The following is a 27,500-nucleotide window of genomic DNA, read 5'->3' as shown; positions in this document are numbered from 1 at the left end:
AATGCCTTCCATAAGTAACTGTGCAAGTCTTAGAAAAACCAAGATTTCAGATTCTATTTTTTAATGTATTGCCTGTTATTGTACTGCTCCACACATGCAAGTGTCCAATTCGAAAGCTACATCAATTGCACAGGAACAGTAGGAATTAGCACTACTTTCCTGGACTTAAGTATTCCTTTTGGCATGGCAACTTGTGGGTTGTGCTGTTGCCACTAATAACCTCATCCTCTAGGGTTGAAAAACTTTTAGTTTATGATGGCAATATTAGTAACTAGAATGATGATATGTAATTATTTGTAAATAAATCACAGTTCATTTCATCAATATAAATCAAGCTATACAAGCCACTTCCTTGTGTGTCATCTTCATTAGCTGAAAATCTCAAAGTTTGGTCCTGTAATCAGCTAAGCTTGGAACAAGGCTAGAGGGGAAAGGCAGGGATTTAGTGCTTAAGTCACTTTGCTAGTCCTAAATCCTGAGACTAATCTGTGCCAACTGAGACTTCACAATTGCTTCTAACTCTAGACTTCCCACCAAGAGTATCCCAACCACTTTGAAATAAGTAGCAAACTAAGGCACGTGCAGCAGTGCTGTACAGCACTGTTGATCTCGGCAGAATAAACGTCACACACTGGCTTCCAGGTTACCACATTTGTCAGGAGTACTCATATTAATGTGTTTAAACTTGGTCTCAGCTAGCTAGGCCGACTGCAGCAAGAGTGATGGCTGCAGCACAGCCAGTGCTACAAAAACATGCTGCATAAAACCAAGCAGTCCAAGGAGCAATGCATGCTGTGCGTCTTCTGTGTCCATCAGCTGACTGGGAGATGCCTTTTTCCCCTATGCCCTGTTAATTAGATGCGAATTAGAAGCTCTAGTCTAGCTAGATGTTATCTTCCAAGGTATTTAAAGTACAAGCTGCAGCCTCCTGCCCACTATTTGCCTCCATTATCAGTGGCTCCCCTCCTGGAACTGAGTTTCTAGGCATCAGAAGTCACTGCCTTCTAAGGCACTGGCTTCAAAAGAGTTTTCTAATAGTTTATTAAAGCAGTTCTAAGCCTTTCCCCTCTCCCCCCCCATTTTGGTAAAATATTTATTCTTTCTTTAAAGAGCAGTTTGATAGATGTAATCATCTAAAGAATGTCCTGCCAGTTTTAAGTTAGTCACAGATACAGCTGCGCAGATCATGTTTCCTGTCAACTAGAAACTTGTCAACCCCCTTCTCTTACTAGTTCTTCCCTCTTCAGCTGTGCCACATTCAAGCTTTCTTGTCTTTGTCTGCTAGCACATTGCCAGATCCTTTCCTTTTTTATCTACTCGTCAGACAGACGTTTTTACTCCCTCCATTAGCTTCACCAGTCTTGACTTCTGCAGCCACCTTCTGTGCAACCTACTTTGCACAGAAACCTGCCCAACCTGAACACAGGATTACCACCCTCACCTCTAAATCCTCTATAATGCTCACAAAAAACTAGTAACTAGTGGTTGACTTAATGTGCAGAACAACAAAAACTTTATGCAGTGCAGGATTGGGATAATGTCGAGTGAAGGTATTTGAGCAAAGGTGGTTTCTTCCCATGTGCAAGAGTAGCGACTTCATGAGCGCTACAGAAAAAATATGATAAAATTACATTATTGGGCCTCTGGTCTTTAATGAAGTCAATTTAAGTCCAGAGATAGGAAGATTCTTCTGCACAGATGCTCTCATATCTACTGCTGCTGTTAAAATTAATAAAAAATTTTGCTGCTGAAAAACACAGGGAAAGGGTTTAATTTTTTTTTCTTAACAGTGAATTAAATTTTTGTTCTTTTTTCATTATGTTTGGCTTTGAGGCTTGACCTGTCAAACATCTTATTTTGTATATTTTGCAGATACTGGGGTAAAAAGTAAAATAGGTCCATCTTGTTTTTAGAAAACAGTCCCTGGGTCAATTCTATTTAATTCTGCTCATACAAACTCCTGCACTAACGGTGCAGAGTGGGGCTTTCTACAAAGCAACCACAAATTTAGTAAATTAGCCAGGTTATATTCTGACATCTGTCAGAATACGATCACCACGTTGTCTTTAATGAGACTGGCTTTGGAGAAAGACAGTATTCAACATGAAAGACAATCTCAGTTTGCTTCCTTATTTCTAACTGGCTCAACAACACAATACAATGCAAAGCCAGTTCACCTATTTGTTTATAAGTATGACTTCCCTAAGACTATGATATGATTTTTAATGTAAAATACTATTTTATGTATGTACTAAAATGATTCAATTTAAGATCTGCAAGTTTTTTGAAGAAAAAATAATGTGTTATAGTAATTTGCTTAAGCCTAGAATCAGATACTGCATTCTACAGACAAACAATTTCTATGAAAGTGAACAGTTTCTAGCTACATAGCTCTGATTTGCACATTTAAAATGATAAATTTAAACCCCTCAATAGTAAATCAATTGCAGGTATAGAAGATAAAACTGAAATAATTCATCATATCGCTAGAGGAAAACACAAAGAGTAGATGTAATGGGTCATTTTGACTTTAAATTGAAATCTGTTCCTAGGTTTTTCAAGGACAATTCGCTTTAACAAACCTTAATGTATACATAAAAATCATCCACACATCATGATCCAAATATACTAATGATTTTTATTGGTCAGATCTTGAAAGTGAGGTTTATTTTTATGGAGTATGCATTAATTAACCCAGCATGTACTATCTTCCAGTATATCTAGCCAAGTACTTTCATTTAAACATGTTTATTGTGAAATGTTTGCATTCCCAACATTTGTGGCCCACACACAGACTATTTCATACTTCACTTCTGAGCAGTTACAAAAGTTAAAAGGAGTTATTGTTTGTGATTAATGCCTTTTTGGGGACTTTTTTTTTTTTAAATGTTCCAAAACTATGCTCTGAAGACATTCCTCTACATGAAAACATCTAAATGTATTTATCTTGAAAATAGAGTATTAAGAGAAAGTGAGCGGGATTCACTTCAGATCGTCCCAACTTTTGCATGGAAAGTGAACATTATGAACTTTTGTATATCATTGGACTGAACTTATGCAGAATATTAATTGGCCAATTTGATATAACTGTATCAATCATAAAAAGAAAAGCCATGTATACAGATACGTGGAGTGGTGCATTACAGATGGGAGTTCTAAGGCTGTGGCTGTCATCTTTTGATTAAGAAAAGGAAATGATTTCACTAAAAAGATATTCCTCTTGTGTTGTTTTGTTTTAACTGAGTTTGTACTTTCCACCGAACTGGACATATTTATTGAGACTCATAAGTTACTTCACGGTTACCAACATCACTGTAATCTCAACAAACTATCTTTTTTCTTGCCAATTATCTAAATATCATAACTATAAAATATCTTAAAACATTCTCTATAGTGTAAACATCTTAGCTACAAAGCTTTAAGTGTAAACAGTATGATGCATCAGAATGATTTAAGCGATGTTATAAAAACTGCTCTTAAAAACTAAACAAAAATGTAAAGCTTCCATCTGTTTTATGATTTTTCCACTGTAGAACTACTGCTGTGTGCCAGTTTACTGAACCATGGCTTGCTAAAGAGATTGCTGGGGTCACAGATTGAAAAAACAAAGAGCAAGTCTTTAATGGTTGATTTTTTCTCAAGTCTCCTTGATACGGTTCGAACAGAATTAGGTGCATGGCAGCAGAAAACACAGAACATAAAAATGCTCATCTCGCCTGTTGCAAAGGGGACCCTTCACAGGAAGATTAGCATTTTGCAGAAGATGTCCTTTAAGCAATTATCTTAAGTTCTTTTGTGACTGTATACCTATGTTGTCACTGCCAAACAGAGGCTATGCTGTGATGTTTTGCACTGTGCATGTACAGAGTTAAACACAGACTGTAGGTCTGTACCAAAGGAGGGAGAGCACAATACAAGCAGACTTACTTTGCCTGAATCTTTACCCCAATAGGAGAGAATAATGCTGGACATTGTTTTCACTGAAGACTGAGAGAAGGGAAAGCCACATAAGGGGCAAAAAAAATTCTTAAATGCAGAATTGCATATTTAAGAATTTAAACAAAGCAAACAAGTAATCCAACTAACTACTCGCTGCATAGCTAGACTTTGCATTCTTCTAAAAGCCACAATGCAGTTATGCTTTTATGAAGTCATTTTATACCATACAGGAAAAACTGAAGAAACCTACTTACAGCAAACTACTTCAGCACACACTTAACTGTGAGCATTTGAATAACCCCACTGAAGCCTCGAGACCATTCTTCCACACATTTGTGCACTGTGCTGAAATATGTTTCCCAAATAAACCTCATTCACTTCAGTCAGTCTTTCCACGTAAACGTGGCCAAACTGTGCAACTGCAAAGTGGTAGCAGTGTTTGGGTTGGATTCTCCCAAACTGTAGGAAGATAAGAAATATAGTTCAACCAGGTTGCAGCTTATTAGCTTATCTGTGAACTATCCAGAAATAACATGAATACTAGAGATCATCATTCTTTCCTTAACTGAATACTTGTTAGACAGCAGTCATCAGAACTTACAGAGTCCCACCTTGTTCTGAGACCTTGTCACTTTGTCACCTGCTGCTTAAGGGCTACAGTCTTGGGGAACAAATTTGTCTTCAGTGGAGTAGACATAAGGACCCTGGTTGCCTGTCACCAGTTTCTTCCAAGAGAAGCTCTGCTGAGAATGCATTTCCACTGAGGCATCTATAGCCAGACAGTCTGAGTTCATATCTCCTTCTACCTCCTCTACATAGACAACTACCACCTAGTCAAGAAGTTCATGTTTGACAAGGAAAATAGGCAGAAAAGAAACTCTTCCAAGGGAACTATCATTTTATTCTCTACTGGTCTAAAAAGTTTCCATCTTCAACTCCATGTGTTGGGGAAGAAAAGCAAGCAGTCTGTCAACACACAGAGGGATTCTGGCTCTACCCCCCGGCGTGACTCCTGCACCACAGAGAGATCTGGCACACAGCTTTGAGGACACTTCCTAAATGAATCCAGACAAATTCATGGGTAAATTGTGTTACCCTTACCCCTACAAGAAAGGCAGCTCATGTCATGAGAACAAGTGACAGGATCAAAGCCCAAGTTGTGTCCTTTCCATTCGAGTCTAGGGACTCCTTTCTAGGGTTCTCTACTCACACAGGATAAAATCTGATAATCCTTACTCAAGCAAATATTAACCACCATCAGGAAGGTTTTACTTTCGATGTTATGGAGTGAAATTTTTGTGTATGTCTGCACTGCACTCCCTGGGGCACTGCACCTCCTGCAAGCTTTGAACTGGCTTGCTCAGATGCCAAAAAGCTTTCTAAGAAACTGGAGAGCTGGCACTGTGTGCTACAATGGTACTGCACTGTGAGCTTTCTAAAGGACTGTGTCTGCAAGAGTTGCAGCAACTGCAGCAAAAACATAACCTGCAAAATTCAGAACAAAAACTAAACATGTTACACATCCATAGTCTTCTCTGGCACCACAGTACATCCCATAAAAAAACATCTTAAGTCACAGGTATTAGGTGTCCTTCCCTTAAAGAGTATTTATAATTTGAGTATCAGAAAGAAAAAGGCCTTCAACCCACACACCAGCTGTTTAACAACTGTCAGGAAAAAGGACGTTTGTTTAATGAACAGATACATTTTAGCTATCAGTTAACACCTCTTTACATCCATGATTTTTCTATGTCTGCAACAGAAAATAGTCCGTTTCACATGATTTTCAGGGATCCAAACAGCATATAGATCTTAGATATTTAAGAGTCTCTCACCTTTCTAGGAAATATTTAAGTCAACTTGAGAATTGATCACACTGTATGTACAATCTGTCTTACCTGCTGCAGCCAGGGCAGTGAAGTCTAGTAGTCTGTGCACATGTAGGAACAGACATCAACACTCTCCGTGGCTCAGGAGAGATCCTTTAACCTCTTTGCCTTGGTTTCTCCATCTGCAAAACAGGGAAAAAATGAGACCTGAGTAAATATTATAAAACATTGTAATTCAAAGTAAAATTTGAGTTAACAGCATTAGGAACACGAACTACTTTCTGGTTTTGTCTGTCTGCAAAATTTGGAGCATATGTGCTGTACCAATATTAGCATGTCTTCACAGTCAACATCTAGAATGAATGCTTAAATATTCATTGACTTCAAATTTCAAATTGAAGTTTGAATTGACATTCATTTTGTAGATGTAACAGCATCAACCATTAATCAGGGAATAGAAATAATACCACTCAATTTATATAATCTACGTACTGTGGTCAAAATGTATACTTCTAGACATATAATCTCAAAATTTTAAAGTATTAGCTGCTTAAGTAGATCATGTGGTACATCCCCTCCCTCTTCTAACTGGCTGATTTATGTAACTGAGCAACCAAACAAAAATTCTGAGATGTATGTTCAGCTGTAATACTCACAATTTACATTGTGTATTGAATCAAGTAAATACGTAACTCATGCAATCAGGGAACAGAAGAAATAGCATGATTTAGGTAACCAGCTATGACTATAAATTTAAATAATCTAAACAAAAAACTCTACAAATAAAGATTTTTAAAATGCATTATTCACTGAAGAATTTCATAAGTAAATACTGAATATATACTTTCCACATTCACAAGAAAAGAAAAAATCCAAAATGTACCTAAGGAGATACTATGACTTGTTTGTTCAGATCTACCTACCCAGTGATTCCTCCCTCCCTCCCCCTTAAACTACACCTATAAATGGAAATTCAAATCCTATATTTTCTAATGCACTTTCTGGATTAGTTAATTTTTAGGAAAGTTACAGGAGTATCTAATGCAAACATTTACATTTATTAAGGGAAATAAAAAGGGGGGGGGGAAAGAAATACGAAGTTACCAAAATCATTACAGCCATTATTTGAAGAGAACATTTCAACCCCACTGAATGCTTCCATCCTCTCAGCTGTGTCCTTCTGGTATCTTTTCCAGTCCTTTTTTCCAACTATGTATATACAGATACCACTGACCAACACAACAGTTGCTAAGTGCATTTCTTCATGATTGCTTGCATTGCCCCAAAATTTTGTACTTGCCAAATAATGGCCTGCTTTTCCCAACTTTTTGCCTACTGTACAAGTTTTAGAAATCCTAATCTTCAGAGAAACTCATTATGGTAAAGAATGAGAAAAGAAAGGCAGAAATACAATTTAAATGAGCTTGTATCTTCTGCTTAAGCTCCAGGAAAGAAACTCAGAAATGCAATTTCCAGGTAAAGATAAAAGTCCCATGTTATGTCTCTGTAAACCAGAAGACAGCTGACACTTAGCAAGTTGTCCTGTCCACTGATGGGAACAGCGTGGATGAATCTGGCCAGTCCACTTGTACTTCTCTTTCTGAAACCATAATAAAGTTTGAGACGGGTTATTTTTAAAGCAGCTCTTAGAGTGTTCCAGCTCACTACTGTCAGCTTCAGATCTCAAATGCAATTTGATTTATAATTACATTTTAAAAACTAGCATTAAAATAACATTAGAGGGGTCATAATCTGAACTTTTTAATAGTTAGGCACGTAGCATACATTTTGAAATGGATCTCCAACAGGATTCATCTGGAACATATTCTGACTGGAATTCCTGCCTTCAACCATTTCAGTACTCTGCTGGAGCTGGTGTGCCAAGAAGCCATGGTGGAGCCCCTCCATGGTGGAGTCCATGTAAATGGACTGAAATACACTGCTGAACATTTGTTAGTCAAACTCTTTTCTTGCATTATAGTCAGGCCCATGCTTGTAAACGCCAATGGGTGAGAACGTGCTGGAGAATCTGGAATTAGGCCTCTGCACTGAAAAGATACATGTCACATCCCTTGCTCCATTGCTTCTGAAGCAACTTTAATTTTCTTGGCCTCTGTGGCACTGACTGATTCGAGGGCATTGACCAATTTGAGTAGTTCCCAGATGTCAAGTTATGCTTGTGCCAGCCAAAACACACGTACAGTGAAAAAGTGGTGCTCCCAACAACTGTCAGTATTGTGTGTCAGCTGAGAACTACCTGTCCTCCCAGCTGTGCAAACAACTCACACGGGCATTCAGGGAACTTCAGGACTCTATGCCTGTAGCTGCAAGCCCAGCACCTCCTGAACACCAGAGGGGGTTCAGAGGAGGCACAGATTCCTTGCAAAATTTCCTTGTTCTCCAAGTCCAACCTTCTGATAAGAAAACTTCCCAACTAGTCAGTTCTGCACTGATACCTCACTACAACTTCAGAGGCAAAAGGTAAACAGTTTCTGAATGCTAGTCTGAAGTAAATGAGCTGGTTAAAAAAACAAAACAAAACAAACAACAAACACAAAAAAAAACCCCCACAAAACCTGTGCCTTAAAACCAAGTTTGAAATTTTATAGGCTTTTACTCCATAATTTGTACTTGACCTTCTGTTATTTTTAAACAAATCTAATTTCTTACAGCTGTGAAATTTACATTTTAAGAGTGTCTAGTGGCCATGTGCATTAATTACTTTATTGTAATATTTTAATGAGTTTGGGGTTCAACTTTGAAAGAATCCTTCTGAATCCCTGCTTCCCCACAGAATTACACTAGAACCTGATTCAATCACAACTTCATACACCCCGATCCAAATCCTGATGGACTTGCACAGTATTTTCAGTTGCCTTATGAAGTCCCCAAACTTTAAAACTGGCTCCAAATTTTAGGACTTCTCACCAAATTAGCCCTTTCCTGAGTCAGAAGCAGAGCTAGGCTGTGAGAAAGTTTGTGTTTAGAGATGAACTTCCTGGCTGAAGCTAATCTCAATGAAAACAGGTAGCAAAATGAACAATTCAGCTGTAACAGCTAACATTTGGGCCAATCTTGTTCTTAACGACACACAATGATGCAAATGCTTCCATCTTAGCATATATGACATAAAAACTTTTAGGGTTAAAAAATTAACCTCCCCAAGGAGTATCTAAATTCACCAGGGCAGACTGAAAAAGCACTACTGGAAGATTTCCACCTTTGTAAAATAGCTGAAAAGCATTACAGTATCCATACTTCTGCCCTGGTATTCCCTTTATGGATTTTGGTGGTTTGTGTCATCCTAAATTACTTCTTCTTCATCTGTGAGTGTGCATAAGTAGTGGTGGGAGACAAGTAAAATGAATCTGTTTTTTCAGGCAGTTTTCAGTCAGGACTTAGTGTCTGTCCTTGCACTGCTGCTGCAGGTGCAAGTACTCATCTTGGGGACTGAGGCAGAAACCTTCACACCACCAAGGATCGCTACAGTTTGAACTGAGGAGATAAACCTTCTTACAACACCTAGTGCACTTTAATTCCCTATGAATAAGCTAAAGAAGCAAATCTGAAACACACTGAACAGAGGGTTCAAGTACAAATAGAGATAAATGCAGGAAGAGTGGGACTGACTGTGTTAGTTGACTGTGATAACAGCAAGAGGTTCATCAGTTGTCAAGTGCCACCACACACACTGCACCCACAGAGTCACGCTTGGAAATGACCGTTTCTGTCCCCAACTCTCACCTCTCTGGGGGGCAAATGCAGAATTGCAACTCCAATGAGCTACCCAGCTTTTTAAAAAGCATGTTTTTAAACCACTTACAATAAGAGCAACAGTTATTATTCAGTACATGCTTTTTATCAGATTGAAGATAAACTTTATTATAACTGGTGGAGATGGTATCAATGATTTGTGGTCTCTGTGAATTCTGCAATGAGAAATGGTAATCTGTCTTGGGGCAAACAATATTACTGTTTACTATGCAATTAGCAATATTAAGTCATGATTCTATAACTGATAGCTGAAAATAGGGGTGGTAAGAAGAAACTGGAAGCACTGGAAACTGTCACAGGACAAGTATCTGAGGACTATAAACTATTTACGGTGCTTTAGCCTGACATTCCCTCTTATCCTCCAAAAATCTTCCTCACTGCTCCAGAGATGTTCACTGTAAAAGTATCAAGATTGCAAGTGGTTTGGGGCAAAGCCAGAACCTCTCCTTGTTGCAAATACTGAACACACAGTATAGTGCAGGAATTTCATTTTCAGAAAAGCAGTAATAAAGTAGCAAAAAATTCACCAAAAAAGAGTGTTACTTTGGAAAAGGCATGATAATGAACCAAAAAGTACAACAAAAAGAGGTGAGACCTAATCTCTGATTCCTGGCATATTTGGTGTACAATCAAGACAGAGTACTTCCTTGTACTTAATCTCTTCTTTAATTTTACAGACTGAGCCCCATACCTTTGTGTGACCAAAACCCTGTACTTGTTTACTCTTAGATCAGCCTTAAGCTACCACCATATGGAGCTGGGAACACCACAGACAGAGCAGAAACAGTCCTTAACTAATGGTCAGAGTAAATTGTGTTGGGAGTCAAGTGGGGCCACTCTCAAGTGGCTGGTTAAGAAAAGGGCTGACCTATAATGGAGCTTCTCTGCAAAACAATAATTTTTTACTTTATGCTATAAAGTACAGAACCGTAACTATGACCAGTGACAGAAATCTCATAGCCTTTTCTAGTCTGTTCCTTAGCCATACACATGTAGTCCAGCCCTTTTGGCAAGGATTATGAGGTTACCTCAACAGGAACTCAGAGCTACAGCACAGAGCTTTCGTAGTGAACAGGCAAGACCTATAGCGTGCTGGGGTCTTTCCTGCTAAATTGATCTTAAAAAAAACAACAAACCAAATTATTACTGTCTTTAAACTAGCCCATTCCATTTGTAGCTCTCTGGAAACACGATGCTCCATGGAGAGCTCCAGTGCACCCAGCAGGCAAAAGCCACATTTAAGGCAGCATGACGCACCAGCACTGTGCAAACGGGATGCTACAAGGAAGTGACGGCTTCTGGCAGCCTCACAGCCCCTCTCCTGCACCTCTTGCCCTTAAGGATCAGTGCCTTAAATTCCCATATAGTACTGAAAACGTCTGGCTGATCCAGAAGATTAGCAGCTTATTCCACCTTTGTTCTCTGCCTTCCTTTAGGAAGCAATGAATGACACCACAGCAGGCATAACCCTCCAGCACAAAAGCTAACAAAATCGTAGAATGTTTTAAGGAATGATTTAAAAGTTATAGAAGGGTATTCCTACATGGAATCTATATAAAGCCCATTGCTACACGGAAGGGCTCTCAAATTCACTTTACTTTCCCAAACAGTGCAAAGCAAAACCAGCAGCAAAACTCTGCAAGAGCAACCTCTTTAAAACTGATAAAAGCACAGACAGTTTTAATGAAGTGTGCACTAAAACTGAGGGTTTCCTTTGCACAAGATAACACTGAATCAGAGTTTCACAGCAATAAAACAAACACATAGTGTAAAAATAAATGGGAGGAAAAAAATGATAGGCGTATAAAACTTCATGTTCCTGTACATAATATGCCAGTGATTGTTGGAAGTTATGCACAAACTTCTCCTTTTTAAAGAACTACTGTTTTTAGGAAAAAAACCACTCAATAATTAGTATTTACATTTATAGGGTTTAATTCCTTTTCCTGAGGAGGTCCTAGGTCTGGTCATTGTTCATCACTATTGTTCAAAATTTACTCCCAGACTAAGAACTTCTCCCACACTAATAAAAAGATATAATAATTTTCTTTAGAAAGCATTTTTTTTCCTTTCAGTAATTAACCTACTTAAATATTTTAATGGAACTACTGACGTACAATATCACAAAAGGTCCTCTGACCATAATATAAAGTGAGAGATGAGATTCCTAAAAACTTTTGTATGAAGGTGGTCTAGGATTTACAAAAACAGACAGCTCTAAAACTATCTTTAAAGGTCATAAATTAGGTACTCTCTTAAATGTAATTCGATCATTCACTGTTATAGGAGCTTGATTCTATTAGTTGTCCTATGCGTTTTACAAAACAGAACTCCATTAACATTATTCACTTATAGCTTCCCACTATAAGTGGATATTCTGCTCAACAGGCTTTAAATAGATTTTTTTCCCCCTGAAATTGCTATTAAGCATACTTTTACTCAAAGGGCAAAGTAGGCATAGGATTATGCTTGTACTTCATGCAAAGGATACATTTTCAGCAATCAGAACCACATTCCTATGAAGTAAAAATACTCTATATAAGCCGATTGTTTTTATCCCTCCTAACCTTGCTCAATAAGGACTCTATTCTGATCTTTTGAGTTACACACAAGTTTTCCAATTTGGCTGAATAAAGGTATCTTGTTGGGCAGCTTCATGAGCATATTCTGTGTCTTGAATTCTGACCTTGGCATGTTCAAGGTGGATCTCAATTATAAGATGCTGCTCAGAAGGGAAAAAATATTTTAATTTTTTTTAAAAATCAGGATTTATTTCACTTTCTTCAGTTAAAGAAGACAGTATGGAACTCCTGCTTTTACATACCTTGCTTTACTGAACCACTGAAAATATAAACCTTGATAAGTGACCACAACACATATATAGCCACACGATTTCAGAGCAATTTACCTGGTCTGTAGTTACATTTCAGCCTCAGAGACACCTACAGTAGATCATTCCTCTCTGATTTCATGTTGGTTTCACTGTGAATGTTTTTATGCCCTCACCTCTCACAGTTTAGATTATTCTGAATGAGGTAAAAACACACAAGTGCACGTGGAGGAGCTATCGTGCTGGGCCAAACCACATATCCCACAGCCAGTCTCAACGGGATTTTAGCCACCCTGCAATGTTGAGCTGCATGCTGCAATAATCTGACACCCAACAGACCCTGACCCACTGCAATGGTGTAGTTGCAAAAGCACAATCTGTACATAAAGAATGTGTAGTTTAGAGCCAAATCCTCCGTCTGGTTACCATATCCTATGTTCACGTCTTACTGCTTAGAGCAGGACACATGGCAGAAATCCTACACTGTTGTTCTTCTCATTGGCCACGCCAATCCCAGATAATCAAGTCAGTCAGCACCAGCAGATACTCTTTTCTCAGAGGGAAGGGTTGACTTCATCTGACCACTGAACTTCAGCTTGCACTTGAGGTTCTAATTTTCTTCTGGTCTTAGCCCGTTTCTATCTTGCTCTGGCACACACTGCCCTAGTGAGTACATTTATTACCTCAGCTCTTCCTCTGAGGCTGTCTTACTTTCACTTTATATTGGACTCACATAAGCATCTTCCCCATTTACAAGGAAACCTTTATTAGCCTCTGATAGGAGCTTCCTGTCCCATCGTGCTGAAGCCATTGTCTGTTATTCTTCAAAAGCAGGATAACAAGTTGCACCACTCCCAGGCTGCTCTTGCTCGTGGCCAGCAGCACAGACACACAGAGGAAGGCACACTGAGCGGGAATGACAGGAATCCAGATTATATTCCTCGTCCTGTTTGCAAACCTGTATTCAGTGGCCACACACAGAGTCAATTACACTGTGGTACCATCTCACCAGCTACCAGTGGCACTGGGCGACCCTGCAATTTCTAGGGTGCCTTGTTCATACTCCGTGTTCATGCCCTTGGGACCAGTGCAGGAAAGGGACTGTACAAGTCTCCTTCACCCAAGGATTCCTCAACTATGAGGTTGATCTTATTACTTTGGGACACTTGAACAGTAGAGGGTAAGCCTATATATCACAAAAACAGGGATTTCTGCTGTAATTCCTCCAGTTCAGAGCTAATTATCTTACTGAGAACTGCTCATGGGTTTTTTACCCAAGTAGTTTGTGGATCATCACTGCATATTCCTGTTTCTCCAGGTTCACCCTGCAAAAACTCCTCAGTGTAGCAACTGTTCGTAAAACTACTACTGTCCAAAAACTGTCCAGCATTTCACAGTGTTTACACAGGAAACTTTGGCCATGATGCCCCCAGCCATAGCACAGACAGATCTTCAGAGGAGGTAAAAAAGTATAATTGCTAGAAAATAAAATTGCATGGATTTACCCCAGCTGTAGATCTGGACCCACCCCAGGGACAAGAAAAAGATTTCAGCGCACAGAGTATTTACTAAAAACCATGTGAAGTCTCTCATCCACATCAGCCTGCTATTTTTTACTTCTATGGAAGCAGACAACATTTGTATTCAGCTGCTCACTTATAAATAAAAAACATTTTTACATGGGTGGATTGGAGTGGTCTTGCCCCCCTCCCTTCGGTTCCCATTATTTTATATATTACACACATGTTCTGTCAGCGAAGCTCACTTTGTTATCTGAAACATCTGTGGTACCCTGCTGTGGGGAAGGCCAACACTGCTGCTGCTGTGCTGCCTGTCTTTATTAGCCACTGATTTGCTGATCTCGTCCTCCGACGGCGCGCGGGGCTCGGTTCGCCCTGCGCGACACCAGGGCTGCACGGCACAGCCAACGGGGTTCTGTGAACCAGCACAGAGGTCCTGTTGCTTCACAACATGGCAGTTACCACCTCCATGAAATATGAAACCCAGGTTTCGTGTGTGTGTGTGTGTGTGTGGTGTGGTGTGTGGTGTTCATGCAAGCACCGGTTTTTTTTACATTTCTAAAGCAACGTACGAGAATTATCCGTGCAAGAAGGCACAGCCTCATCAGAATGAAAGGACCTCCCACCTGAGGCTCTCGGGCTGTTGAGCAGCCATAATATTTTCTTATTATTTTGGCCAAGTGAAAGTAGCCTGAATTGATCTCTTTAGCCTTATTTTCAGGTACTTTTTACAGTTATAGTCCTGACATACTTCCCAGTCCCATGAAACTCTCGGGGATCTATGGCTACTGTAAAGATTATTACCTAAGGCATATAAGAAGCATGGATTTCTTATGGAGCCATGTCAAGATTTTAAAAGATAACGCAGAGATGAAAAATCTGTCTACGTTTCTTAAATAATATTTTTAGAGATAAGATACTCAGGTCACCTGATAGGAAATGAAGCTCTTTCTATGTATTTTATACATTTACTTTCAGCAAGCAATACCACCTTGGTAAAATCAGCTTAACCATTTCCCCTCTGAAAAAATCAAAACCCTCTTATCTTTATATGGTTTTCTTATGACACAGATGAGTGAAATATACATTCCATTTAAGAATTGAGATATAGCTGTTAAACCACAAAATTTAACAACATTTAGGAGAAGGTGCAAGAACTACTCACAAAAAATTCTCATGGACCAGATTTCCAGCTGATGGCATTCCTTTTATGGGTCTACTGTTTTAAGAAACTGGTCTCTAATACAAAGATGAGACAATAAGAAGTTAAAGGCACATCCCTTCCTTTTAAAAAAAAAAATAGATTATCGATGACATAAAAACCTGAGTGGAATTCTGAGTCCCACAGATAACCTCAAACCAGCTTTTTTGTAGGTTTTTCCAGATCTTCCAAGGATTCTGGGCTTGATAAAGAGAATAATTATTGTATGGAAACATCATGTTGACTGCTGTCACAGATCTTTTACATGCAAGTCAGTGTGCATATGCGGCCAATTCAAGATTCAAAATTGAAGACTGATGTGGAGATAATTATAAATGAAAATAAAACACAGCTTTTGAAAAAAACACCGTTTTCTTTACAAAATAATGATCACCTAACTCCAGTAGGAAGGTTCAAGAGTTACTATATAATGAAGTGCTAGTAGCAAGCAGACTGCTGTATCTTTCAGGATCCAAGATCATGATGACAAGAATAGAGTCAAGAAAATAAATGCCACAAAGGCACCTCTCCCATCCTCATCCCCTTTTTGTTTGAAGCATTACTTACTTTCAAATTTGCTTTATTTATATTACACAGCTCTAGTATCCCCAAAACAGCTAAATTCTGTGCAGAAACAGGAAGGATCTTTCCGTATTTCAATTCTGAACCTCATTTCCTATTCCCTGAAAATAACTGAGATGTGATAGCAGAATATCCCTGGTCTCCAAAACAATCTTCTGATTACCCAGCTAACAACCTGGTGTACAGTAGAACAACCTCCAGAACTGCTCCCTAGTCAATTCATCCTGTTTTACCTGTATTCAACCAGGCACTAATCTGAGAGTCACAGACTGTCCTCCCTGCTCCAAGCACATCCTCAAAGAGGAAAAGGGACGTGGACACTGTTGCTACTGCCACCACTAGCTGAGGATTTTCTTAGAGAAGGTGTTTCAAATCATCTGGAGGCCAGTGAAGTCACAGATACTTTCCACCACCAGAGGAGTAGAAAGTACCTGAGCAACAGCAAGGATCTGGTCCTAAACTTACAAGATAGTTCTTATTTGGGGGAAAGTGAAAGGAAGGAATAAAATTAATGCATATGCATAAACAAGTCCAAAACTTGGAAGATGAACTGAAAAGACAATTATCTTATAAATTAAAAACTGCAAACAGATCCATGCAGGACAATTTCCATCTGTCCAGATCCTTCTGCAGGACAGATGCACAAGATAGAAAAAAAAAAAAGCTTCATATAAAGAAACATGCTAACTTGAAGCTAAGATATTTATGTTTGAGGGGGAAGGAAAAAAAAAAATAGTGCAGTGCTATGTTGGAATGGTAGTAATTTCTTTTACCCTTTGTGTATGTCACCGTCTATTGTTACGCAGTTTTTTAACATTCATCTGAATACTTCATCCATGCAAAAATTAGTCCCAGCATCTTTTTTTCTGAATAATATTTGGCGGCCACTGTTTCACAACTGCAAACAATCCTCTACTGCTATTGAGTGCTGCAGTCAGGCTTGTTTCACGCTGGAGGTTAGAATCTGATCCTAAGTCCATTAAATCACAGAGTCTTTTTTAAAGTTAATCTTGAGAGGATTGAGTTGTAAACAAAGGACACTATACATGGGGAAAGAAACAACAGAAAACTATGAACTTATGACATTAATGCAACCTCAAGTTCAAATTTTGGGAGTGATTTAGCAAGAAAAATCTGAGCTTTCGGCAGCAGCGCACACGCCCTGGCATGTGGGCAAAGCTGAACTGAGCATTGATGCTCACATCCAAAACACACATATGGATCCCATTTCACTATAGACGTGACTCTTCATGTGCAAAACATGTGTCTGACTGGTTTTCTTTGGCTTCTTAAGATGTGTTTCTTTTTCTTTGGTGGGGGTAGGGAGAAGAGAAGTAAATAAATAATTTGTGTGGTATTTGAATATACACTGTCTATAACGAGACAGTGCCTGGGATTCAAGGGCAGGTAAAATCTGGACTTCAGCTAAAAGTATCAATTTCAGCAACCGACCAAATGCAGACAGAGAGAAACTTAGTCCACTATACAGCTTTAGCAACACGTTAATCTATCCCACTCTGTAATTGCTAGATAGGAAAGGGAAAAAGGGCTCCAGATGCTAATAACTTGCAAGTGGTAATTAGAGGAGTCCACATTACTGCTGCGAGACTCCCATCTTCCCTTGATTACTGGGAAGAAAATTTTGTCCAGTGGGTCTCCTTCTCACTTCGAAAACATGCAGCACTCCTGCCTCCCAAGCTCCATCTCCTTCTCACCACACACACCAACAGGAGCTAGATGGGCCTGGATAACTTTTTCTACCTTCCTTAAACTGGAGGATGCTCTATTTCCCATAGAACATGCAGGAAAATATCCACAAGGTTATAAGGCGACCTAACAGAACAGTACCACAAGCCCCAGCTTCTAGCTATACGAGATGAAAACTGCCTCCTGCAAACTCAGCCTGAGTGTGACAGAGAACAAGAGAGTCTGCTTCCCTTGCTGTAAAGGGTAACAAATATCTTTAAAGGCTCCTTGAGCATTTATAATCTCTGGGATCACAGAGACAAAGTAAGTCTGGAAAGGGTCTCAACATTGCATGAGAAAGTAAAAGGAAAAATACACTTATCACGAAGAGGGAATGCATTTGTATTATTATATTGAAATAGCACAAGGCTACAATGACAGGCTATAAATTTTTCTCTTGGACTGTAACCAATATTTTCCATTTCAAGTAACAACAGTGTAAGAAAGAATGACTCAGAATTAATAGAAATTATGGACATAAATTGGTAGGTACTTAGGTGAAAGAGAACCTCAAATTCAGCTGTTGTTAAAGGAGAAAAGGTTAACTAGCCCTTTGAGCAACCCTTGGACCCATTTACACGGCTGACAAAGTGACCAAAAAGGTATGCTTAGACTTTTTTACCTGTGATGCCCATCTTTCTAGTTCTCAGATTCACAGCCCCAGAATGTTACTGTAAATTCTTGGCAGTGAAAAGCATCTTGCTTTTATCCCTTGAAATTTAACATTAACCATAACACTAAACTTAATCTATGATTCAAATAATAATAGCAGTGATAGTAACTGTGTGGTTCTGCAGTGATGAGAATTAAGTTACAGAAATTTCTCACTTCTACTTTTTCTGATTTGATTTGTCATTTCATTAAACAACCATGAATTATTGAATATTAATAATTTTAAATCAGTGATGTGTCATAAGATATACATTTACAGACTATAAATATTTTCTTAACCATTCTGTTGCTGTAAATGGCTACTGAAATATCAGCTGCTCAGTTAAAAAACAAACAAACAAACAAACCCCACCAAACAGTCAAGGACTAACTGCAAGGAGCCTGTTAGCCAAAGTCAATGTACATTAGCAAAGCTGGGTCCACAGGATGAACAAGCTCTCCTCTGTTTTAAGACCCAGTGCTACATTTGGTTGGTACATGTCAATCCACATGATTTTCTAACGGCTCCATCGAACCTCGGGAGATAAGTCCCAAACTGAAACTAAAGCTTTTTTTTTTTTCCCCTACCAGACTTTTAAAAGGGAAGGACTGTGAATATTGTAAAAAAAAATAAAATCAATGCAAAGTGTTTTAGCACAGGTGTTCCTGTTATTGTACTACATTTGGAAAGCCCACACATCATTCAGCACACCTCCAATTCGCACGCCCAGCTGCGTGAGGTGGTGGGCTATTGTTAGTTTACAGGTTTGCAATAAAAAGCATGAAGTAATATTGGCAGGCTCAGGAGCTTTTTTTTTTTCCCCCCCTTATGATGTCTCCCTGCATCTATTATCTAGTTCTCCTGCTTTGTTTCTGCTTTTATATTCAGCATATTCAAAAAAGGGTCAGAAGAGGTTTTAAAGATGTAATGCCACGCTCAAGCCTTTTGAACACTAAGGGAAAACCTCAAAAGGTTCACGCATAAAGGAACAAAGATATAAGGATAGCTTTGAACCTGAGGGGCTCTCTCACTGCAAGCAAGTGCACTGCCAGCATGTCACAGGTGTACACCACATGAGCAAGTGAAAAAATAAAATGCCTTTGTGAAGGGGTGTGATGCTGACGGGTCCGAGTCCAGAATGCATTAATCCCAGGGTGAACGCCTGCATCTGTTAGATATTTATGTAGTTCCTACTAGTAGTTTGTACAGATATCTGAGCAGGTGAACGTCAACAGCTTTGAAACCATATGTTAAGGGGAGGCTGTGGGAGGGTAAGGCAAGGCCATCAGGCATTCGTGGTCTGACAGGGAGGGCAGACACCCACTGCCTTAACACGGCCCCGGTCAGGCGGCACTCCGGGGCCCTGCCTCAGACTCCTGCTGCTTGAGCAGTGGGACACTGGGGCAAACGACTGAGTCTTCCTCTCTGTTTCCCCATCCTTGAACAAGAGCTACTAAATGTGACCACACAATGCCAAATTTGTTTCATCTCTCTAATTTCTGCCTTTTTCTGAGGGGGGAGAAAAAAAAGTTGCTGACTTCAGTTTGTCAGAAGAAGACAGAGACAGAATCTCTGTAGTACTCCTGGTAGTTACAGGAACATGCTACAGGAGAGGAAAACCAAGTCCTGTTCATTTGTCTGATTCAGAAATTTGTTTTAATCTTGTTTTTGTATATTAACTCTGAGTCGCTCAGGAGTGGCATTCATTCATCTGAACTTGGGTCATCCCATTTCCCAGGACAGTCTCCTGACCACCAGACTCCACTCCTGGTAGGTTCATATAAGCACAGTTGAATCTAATATGTTTTCAGAAAGAAAAAAAAAAATAATAAAAATCAGTTTTAAGAAAAACAATGTCCTTCCCAAAAGTGACATTTCGCCTATAATGTTTACTTTCTCTTCTAAATATTATCCTCAGCAAGGAACTGAGAATTCACTCATCTTTGAATGAATTTATAAAACATGCTGAGAGGTCTCTGGCTGAAATGTGTGAAATTTTTTTATGATTAACACAGAGCACTCAAATCCAAAAATTGTCAGTTTACACACCCACTTTAACCTAGACCACTCAGTTTTCTCCTGCCATACATGACTTTAGGAAATTAAGGAAAACTGTTTTCATATTAATGTGAAGTTTCTAAAGGAGGTCTGCTAGGAAAATTTTTCTTCAAATTAAATTTTCTGTCAAAAGAAGAAAACAAATCTCTCAAATCCCCTCCACTTCAAACAGCCTAGCAACTACCTTGAACCTTCCATAGTTCAGTTACTCTCAAAGGTAAGGGAATCAAAAACTAGCTTTGGAGTCCTATAAGATCCTATTGCTAGAGGAGTAATTCCACCTTTGAAAATCTCAGTGCGACTGAGTGAATTCATCAAGAGTTGCAATTTCCTTTTGTCCTCAATGGTCTGTGCTGGAGAAATACGCCTTCCTCACCTTCTGAAGTATGACAGCTTCACTGAAAACCTTTCAGGGAGGATCCATCCATAGGGCACGGGGTTCCTAAATTAGCATTGCCCAAACTCTGCTCCCAAACATCACTACTCCAACAGCTCCACCGTTGCTAAGTGCTTCTGAAAAAAATCTAATCACACCTTCTCATCCTTTTGTGCATCTACTTTTACAATACCAGAACACACAGTCTATAGTAGCCCTTTTCAATTTATTTCCCACATTCTTCCCTTCCCCAGAAGATATTATTCATACCTACTCCTTCACTGTGTAATTAACGTGTTCCAGTCTTTGGAAATGAAACATTCAATCCTGTTTTTGCCCCAACCCTCAACGCTTGAAGAGTCCTCTTTCAGCTCATCACCCTACGGGGTGGGGAAGGACACACCATAATTACTCTACACTTGATACCTGAATAAAAATAATCACACTTGTCCTTCATTACTTTGCTTTACCTTAGTGATGCACAGTTAATAAGGTAAGTGTGTATATAAAGCTGTGGTCTACCAGAGACCCACCTTTGTTGTTTGAGGCCCCTTCAAATGCCCTGCAGGACTCCCAGCACCTGCTCTAAAGAGGGCAAATCTAGATCTAGTGTTGTTCCATGGAACAAGAAGAGTCACAAATGACATCTCCACTGTGTATTAGAAAATATTAATTGAGATTTTTAATTTTGGGAGATGTGCGTTGCATGGCATCTGCAAAATATGCCCCAAACATTCTCTGGAGTACAGCTCAAGAGTTTGATTAAAATTGAGTAAATCAGTCTCTCATCCTTCTGTTTAAAAAATGAGAATTCATTTATCAGCTTAATTCAAAGATTTATATATGATTAAAATTACTATAAGATGTCTAGCTTTTCTGCAATAAACTGCAATGGCCATCAAATATTGATAGTCATTGGTAAAATTACTTCTGGTGTTTAATCAATGTTATTTTTTTATCATCCATTTTTTCTTCAAGTCAGCTTCTAACACTAAACTACATTTCATCAAGGTTGGTAAATGTTTAGAAAGGAACAGATGTCAGAATATGGGGATTGCCAATAACACTGATGGAAGCCAGTAATTTCTTTCCTGTCCAAAGGCAAAAGAATGAAGAATAATCTAGACTGTATACAATAATACAAGATTTACTACAACATTAATGGCTATAAAAAGTAAAAGTATACAAAAGCTATCTCCATTTTTTCAAGCCATCACTAAGGGCAGTGTTTTTCAATTTGAGACAATTTTTACAGGAAAACGAAAGGTCTATCTATTCTTAAGCCTTTAAATATCCATAAAATACAGATGAAGACACAGGCTAGCATTAGTTGCTTCCAAATATACTTGTATATTAGTCTATTGTGCAAGTTAATAATTTTGCCAAATCTCAAAAAATGTGGATGCAATCTTTCCTTTAAGAAAGCGGCTCAGCTTGTTATTTACAGATTGTAACATTTACATAAGAGTTTGGTTTAACAAGAGATATAAATATAGATAAAACCCTTAGGACTTCATTCTTTAAACTGCCCTCTAAAAATCTGCCCTACAATTTGCACACTGAATTTTGTGCAGACTATTCTTGGAAGCCTTTTGTGAATTAGGGAGAACTGACTCGAAACAGGGGCTGGTTAATCACAATTTTGCAAATTGTACGTAGCAATCATCCTCACATTGTGAAATTCAGATCTATAAAATGCTGATGTTTTAAAGCTGAAAAAATAAATAAGCTAAGTAGGACTACTTTGCTAAGGAAAAGAAAAAAAAAAAAGAGTATGAGACCCCTTGCAAAGAAATCCTTAAAAGAAAAATAATTAGAATAAGAAAAGTGGCATCATAAGTTAAGTGCATCTCCATTCCAGATCTCAAAGGTAAGCCCTGCCTGGAAAAATATTTTACTACCAGACTGTTCCTGTCCTAGTCTCATGTCACCACTCACCTGAATACACCAGACAAATTCGTGCACTTCCAAGAATAAACCTGTGGGAGGTTTACTATTTTAGAGGGCTTCTGTATATTCATCTACAACCTGGGCAAGCCCTCCAGTTGAGGAATGACTGGTGAAACTTCCCCCTTCCACGTGTCTATCATTGTCTGTCATCTGCACACCCAGTCAGAGCTGCTCTGGTTACAGAGCAGGGCTGGCACTTGAGCATCAACTGCAGCCACATGGACACGACACGTTATGATGCATGTTGAATGCAAACACTTGACAATAATAGCTGGCAACTAAATAATTTGAGGGAGAAGGAGCAGAATTTATGTGGAAAAGATGATGCCTCAAAGAAGATGTGTTCTGTTTTGCTTTAAGCTGCAGCTAATGTAACTCCATCAGCAGTTAGAACAAAGCTGGGTCAAAATTCTTCTTTTCCACACAGGTTTTGCAACTCCTAATATTTACTATAAATGAAGGTCTCTTTCTATTTATTTTCCCTTATCTGTTACAGAAGGACCTTGCCAAACTGCCTGTTTTGAGCGTACAAGGATATGCTGAAATTCATGCAAAATACTTTCTGTTACCAATATCATTATAATGACAAGAACTTTCCATTGGGGTTCAGCCGTGACACTGTGTGTTGGTTGCCTTCCTGCCATTCCAAGCCCCTTCACTATGGACACAAGTCACAAACAGTGGAAACTCTGTTTTCCTGCTGTTGATCCTCCCCAAAGGTCAGGTTTCTTACCTCAAACATTCCAGCAGTTGCTTAGACTGCAGTTCAGGAATTTTGTGTAACATTGCTTCTAGAAAGCAAATATTTATATTAGTAAATATCATTAAAGTATTACTGTTACACAGGTATTCTCATTAGCAAACTGCTAAATAGTAGAAAGAGAACTTTAAAGTAAATGGATAGAAATATACTATATTTGTATATTAAACAAACTTTACCATCTTACTTTACCATGCTAAGTGCTTTGTCAAACATGAAGCCCAGTTATTAACTATTTTTATGGGAATTAATGTTTTTAGAGTTACTGCAAATTCAGAATTCATCCCTTTGCTACAGAGGGCAGGCAGAGCCAGAAAAATCCTACAAGGAACAGAACAAATCAGCGTTACCAGGATTTTATAAAAGTAGTGATCAGGGGGAAAAAAAAAAAAAAAGAAAAAGGGAAACAAAGGACCCACAGGAACCTTACAGGGGGATGAAATAAGGACATTCCCCTTGAATGGGAGAGGCTTACATTCATTCCTGGCTCTGAATAAGGTAGATCAGGTATTTAGCTTCACATATGATAAGTGAATATCCTGAGCATTGGGTTTGCTTATCCTCATAGAGCACATTCACTCACTCACTCCTACTGGAGTTCACTCTTTTTGTCCTTTTCCCTTTTTTAATTGGAGAAAGCATTTAACCTACAGCTTCATCAGCACAAGTGAATGTCAAAAGGAAAAGAGTTCAGGAATTTCTCTCAAAGTATAAATTATTAATTGAAACAGCTTGAAAAATTTTGGCCAATGAAACAAAACGTTTTAAAGCCTGGAATTTGTAAGGGATGCAAAGAAAATTCTCCCCTCTCAGTTCCACTGCACAACTCGAGTTGGAAAGATCTAGAGAGGTAAAGCTGAACTTCTTCCTTTGTTTCCTCTGCTTCTCACTTTGGAGGTGAAGACTAGGCCAGGAAAATATTCTATGTTATTTATTAACTCAAAATTGGCATATTTTTGAAAGCCCTAACAGAGGGTCTCTCTTGGGATAAAGGAACACAGGACACTGAAAGCAAAGAAAGCCTGTAAGTGGGAAGAAGTCTTTCAGGGACAAAAAGTTCCCAGAAAAACTTTGGAAGACTCTTGTTTGCTATTTTGAAGACAACCTGTCTGTGAGTCCAGATGTACTCATTCAGACTTTCAAGCACACATTTCAATGTGCTCTGAGATTAAATGTAGGATGGTAAATGAGCCATTCATCATACACAAAATCATCTTAAATATCACCTAAGCCATTTCACTTACTTGAGAAATGTTGGCAGCACTGAACTTGCAAATACTGTATATTTCAGAGGTAAAATGCCCAAGACTAGATTTTTTTTTAAAACTAATTTAACATAATGAAGCCAAACAAATGATTTATTCCTTGTTTGTTACATTCACTTATGCTGATAATTAGGCAAATGCTTTGTATCTATGTTTTTGTTACCTTCCTGAGTACCTCTACTGGAAGATTTTATTCTTCCTACAGCCCAGCTTTTTTTTCATTATCTGAGAGCATCATATTTTCTATTTGTTATCGTGTTTTAGGCAAAGATGTTTCAGAAACATAAAATTAAGATGGATTCAAAATTCCCAGCAATTTAAAAAAAATAGTTATGTATCTAAGAAGCCATAAGAGACTCCAGCACTGGGTGATTCACAATCCCAATGCACTGGGATTTTCATTAGCTCTCAGCATTGCCTCCAAGACAGCAGCAGCCAGTGCAGGTAGGGCACAGTGCAGGTAACCAAAGCACAGCAGCTCAGCAGTAATTGATTGTGGATGTTGACCCAGACATTAGGATGTTTACTGTCTGCACAGGACTCCTTCACTTTGTGAAAAGCTTTACAAAACTGAACCAGCTCACGGCGTGTCAGCCTTCGGAAGGATACATCAAGCACTGTCTCTCAGCATTTCTTTACTGCTTAAAAAGATTTGACCTCGTGGCTCTAACAAATCACACAGACTGCCTGGACAGCACAAAGCAACATTCCTTCACACAAGTCCAGAGGCTTTCAGGGCAATGTGAGGGATCTACTTGACAAAACTGTAAGCAATTGCTTAGGAGCACAGCAGAACGTTGCTTTAAAGTCCACTATAATTTTATTATTATTGCTGCTACTACTTAACAGGAGTACTTTGAAATTACTGAAGTTGTCTGCTCAAAGCCAAACTCTTGCCAGATGCTGCTGCCCACAGTCCAGTCTGAGAGCAGCAGAACTTTCTGATGCTGCCTCTGAAGGGGAAGGGATACAGACTTTGATTCCATGAGCCAGAGAGACTCAAAGATACTACTGAAAAACAAAATACTCGAATCTTCGGGAAAAAAGAATTAAAAATCTACAAATCAGTATCAGGATATTTTAAATTATCCCATAATTCCCAAAAGAGAAAAAAGCTTGAAAATGTGGCTCTTTGGAGAAACTTTTAATTATTTTTTTTTTTGCTACATCCACATGGGTGAGAGATCCTACCCTTAAAGATACTATATTATAGAATACTACAAGTATACCCAGAGGGACTAGGCCTCATGAAACCACGCTGAAATGTTTAAGGAAAGTAAACTTCAGTTTAGAGCAATAAAAATAACACTTACTCACAAAACTAACAAATATCACGTAATAGGTGATCATGAGTTTCAAACTTTAAAAAGCTGTGATATTTTAAAATAATATGCACAGAAGTGTAGTGAGACCAACCAAATTTGTTTTCTCCACTGTGCTTCTCATGGCCCAGTGTCTCTGGCATCTCAAACTTGTTTGAAGCCTTTGCCTGCCTTGCATGAACAGGGGGTGCTGGTCCCCACCAACTGCAGCTGTGCTAACTCATGTCATTTTAAACTTCCTTTGAATAACTTCCCCTGTTTACCAATATTTTTAGGAAGTTCGAATCTAAAATCTCTGGGGCTAGAAATATACAACACGAAATGTGTACTGCATAAGAAAATTTGAGTAGACACTCACAATTTACTTAGTTCCCTCTGAGGGGAACGAGAAAGATGCACAGTACTTTCATTATCTGTCCTTAAGTGTTTTTTGTCAAATTTTGACTCTGCCACCATTCTTCAGTGACAGACATTAGGTATGACATTTTCTGACACAATGTCAATAGTGACATCAGTAATATTTGACACAAGGCACATTGGGGTTATTTAACACAGACAATTGGATAGCTCAGGGCATTGGAGATCCAATGCATAAAGAGTTTTACCTCCAAGTCACCAGTGAATATCTAGCCCAATGTTTTCTAGCTGCTACCAAGTGATGGCTCCTCGGAGTCTTATACAGGAGGAGCTTGGGTGTATTGAACAGATGTCCAGAAAACAAAAATCAACACAATAAATTACATTAATCTGTGCCCTATGTTGAAACACCATGGAATGAATAGCCAGTGACAAAGCTATTCTTCTACTGCTATCTGTAATTCCTTTTAAAAATGGTTGAATCCCAAAGGAGATATGGGAGGATCAAATGAGTCAGAGAGCACTACAGCTCTAGGCTCCTGAATAAGATTTCTGTCTCAACAGCTTTCAGTCCCAAGGCTTTCATAAACAGTCAAATATACTTATGGGAAAATACAAATGTGAAATGTTACTTTCAATGATGTGTTTTTCAAATATTTCACAATTGGCTAATATACAGGACTCACAAATGCTGAACAGAAACAAAATGAATTACATATATGATCATTCTAGAATTTCCTAGAGTGCCACAGTCCTGATTAAACAAAGTACTTCTACCTACATCCAGTACAGCACTCATTTCAGAGCAGAGTCTTGCAATATCTATTAGGCATCTGGTTGAGCTCCTGAGTCCTACATTTGGCCCCAAGATCCATTACTCAAAACCTGGAAGCTCTGAGCAGAAAGAGGCCTTAGATCTGGGTACATATGAAACTACCTGGACCTACAAGGGCAGTCACCCTGTGTGAGGTGCTTGGAGAATTTTATATTACTAAGCACTGCTCCCAAGGATTTAAAAATGTAAATTTCAACAAGTCTTTGTGTGGTGTGCAAATCCTCGTTTGCAGCAGATATTTTCATTTTTATCTTATTTTAAGGTTATGCTTGTGTTCAAGCACGTTCAGCACCTGCAACTTCATGGGAAGAGAACTTCTTTAAGGAACAAGGTATTTTTTTAAAAAAGTTCAGAGCTAAGTGCTTTACTTAGCTCTTTTTTAAAATAAGTAAAGCTACCAAATCAGAGTTAACCCATGAGCAATATGTGCTCCTTTTATTCCTATTTTATATTAAAACATGATTCACATTAACCTGTTTATCACAGGAAGCCATCAATATGACC

At 38.7% G+C, this 27,500-nt stretch overlaps 1 protein-coding gene across 7 annotated transcripts in view; it reads right to left on the bottom strand.

The window, feature by feature from the left end:
- Positions 1–27,500, bottom strand: part of ZNF536 (zinc finger protein 536) — a 343,774-nt gene that overhangs the window by 236,405 nt on the left and 79,869 nt on the right. For all 7 annotated transcript variants that reach the window (XM_032701325.1, XM_032701326.1, XM_032701329.1 and 4 more), the window contains one exon: positions 5,838–5,950. The gene's annotated coding sequence lies outside the window, so the exon portion shown is untranslated. The remainder of the gene's footprint in view (positions 1–5,837; positions 5,951–27,500) is intronic.

This window comes from Chiroxiphia lanceolata, chromosome 13 (assembly GCF_009829145.1).
Source record: "Chiroxiphia lanceolata isolate bChiLan1 chromosome 13, bChiLan1.pri, whole genome shotgun sequence".
Taxonomy (NCBI): Eukaryota; Metazoa; Chordata; class Aves; order Passeriformes; family Pipridae; genus Chiroxiphia; species Chiroxiphia lanceolata.
This window is presented reverse-complemented; position numbering and strand designations above follow the sequence as displayed.